The following is a 2,500-nucleotide window of genomic DNA, read 5'->3' on the forward strand; positions in this document are numbered from 1 at the left end:
AGAAACATTTTCAAAAAGTTTTTAAAATCTTGTGGGTTTGCAACTCATAAGAGCGTCACTTTCAACGTCCCCGGTATTGGATTGAGTTTCTAAAAACAACCGTGCACACCGAGGTTAAACTTTACCGGCTCCACTCCGACTCGCCGCTCGCCCACAATTTGTTTGCAACGAAACATTTGTTTTTAATTTTGTTGGTTTAAATCTTGTTGGTTTGAAATTGTTTTGAAAAGGTTCTTTAAATCTAGTGGGTTTGCAACTCATAAGAGCATCACTTTCAACGTCCCCGGTATTGGATTGAGTTTCTAAAAACAACCGTGCACACCGAGGTTAAACTTTACCGGCTCCGCTCCGACTCGCCGCTCGCCCACTAGTCCGAAGGCAACAAAACATTTGTTTTTCATTTTGATGAAAATTTCTGTTTTTAAATCTTGTTGGTTTGAAATTTTTTTGAAAAGGTTCTTTAAATCTTGCGGGTTTGCAACTCATAAGAGCGTCACTTTCAACGTCCCCGGCATTGGATTGAGTTTCTAAAAACAACCGTGCACACCGAGGTTAAACTTTACCGGCTCCGCTCCGACTCACCGCTCGCCCACAAATCCGAAGGCAACAAAACATTTGTTTTTAATTTTGATGAATTTTTTTGAAAACATTGGCTTGGCAAGCCCCAATCCGCGACTATCCACCCACCGCCACCCCACACGGGTGGTTGTTGTTGCGAAATGAGGTTGTGGTCGACATGCCCGCGCATTTGAGAAGGAGTTCCTAGCACTCCATGCTCTTCCATGCCAAAAAAAAGCCTAGACAACCCCATTTCGCAACTTTCCACGCCTTTTTTTTTCCCCCTCACCCATGGCGGCGGCGTGGTGGCGGCGGCCGGATTCCGGCCACCACCGCCATGGGTGGCAGCCCCCCGACCCCGACACCAAACCCATAATACCGAGGCAACATATCGAGGCAACATATCGAGGCAACATGACATGGGTGTGGCGTGGGGGAAGGGGGCTGCAGCTAGGAGGGCATGGGCTGCCATGCATATGCAGGCAACACACACCCCCCTATATAGCATTTTATGCATTTAGCCCTTTGACAGGAAGAGACATCACCTATGCGCGAGGAGTCATAATGGGCTCTAAATAATTCAATACAAGGTATTTGGACGTGATTTTTTGCAGGGATACTAAGAAACATGCAATCTCTGATGGGAAAAAGTTTCATAAATATTTGAAGTCGGGAAGTATTTTTTATTATTTTTAGAAGTCGTAAAATTGAAAAAATCATTAAAAGAAATCCGGGAGGAATTTTTTAGTTTTGTAACTTGGAGAAGGTACTAAAAATCATAGACTACTTATGGGGAGCTTATTGTGCGAGGAAATTTCAATAAAAATGGGGTTTGACAAGGTTTGAAAAATTCTGTCGACATTTGAAAAAATCTGGAACTAGGCTGCCGGCATGCTGCGCACATGCTGCGCGCATGCTGCGCGCAGGCTGCGCGCAGGCCACGGCAGGACAAGTTTCGCTAGCCTCACTGTCGACCGAATGCGCAAGCTGCGCGCACGCCATGGCAAGACAAATTTCGCTAGCCTCACTGTCGACAGAGTCAGCACGCTGCGCGCACGCCATGGCAGGAGAAGTTTCGCTAGCCTCGCTGTCGACAGAATCAGCACGCTGCGCGCAAGCTGTGCGCGCGCATGGCATGGCAAGTTTCGAAAAATTCTGTCGACAGGCTCCCGAGCGCGCACGCTGCCGACATGTTGTGCGCACGCTGCCGGCATGCTGTGCACACGCTGCGCGCAAGCTGTGCGCGCGCATGGCATGGCAAGTTTCGAAAAATTCTGTCGACAGGCTGCCAAGCGCGCACGCTGCGCACACGCTGCCGGCATGCTGTGCGCACGCTGCCGGCATGCTGTGCACACGCTGCGCGCAAGCTGTGCGCGCGCATGGCATGGCAAGTTTCGAAAAATTCTGTCGACAGGCTCCCAAGCGCGCACGCTGCGCACACGCTGCCGGCATGCTGCGCGCACGCTGCCGGCATGCTGCGCGCAAGCTGTGCGCGCGCATGGCATTGCAAGTTTCGAAAAATTCTGCGGCCAGGCTCCCAAGCGCGCACGCTGCGCACACGCTGCCGGCATGCTGCGCGCACGCTGCCGGCATGCTGTGCGCACGCTGCGCGCGCGCATGGCAGGACAAGTTTCGAAAATTTCTGTCGACAGGCTGAGCAGCGCGCACGCTGCGCACAGGCTGCCGGCATGCTGCGCGCACGCCGCGCGCAAGCTGCGCGCGCGCATGGCAGGACAAGTTTCGAAAATTTCTGTCGACAGGCTCAGCAGCGCGCACGCTGCCGACATTCTGTGCGCACGCTGCGCACAGACTGCCGGCATGCTGCGCGCAGCCCATGGCAGGACAAGGTCCGAAAAATTCTGTCGACATTTTTACGCCATGGTAGGCTTCCGCTTCGCGTCACTTTGTCGACATTCAAGCCTACCATTTTTATTGAATTTTT

This window comes from Prunus avium, unplaced genomic scaffold (assembly GCF_965620075.1).
Source record: "Prunus avium unplaced genomic scaffold, drPruAviu1.hap1.1 HAP1_SCAFFOLD_24, whole genome shotgun sequence".
Lineage (NCBI taxonomy): Eukaryota > Viridiplantae > Streptophyta > Magnoliopsida > Rosales > Rosaceae > Prunus > Prunus avium.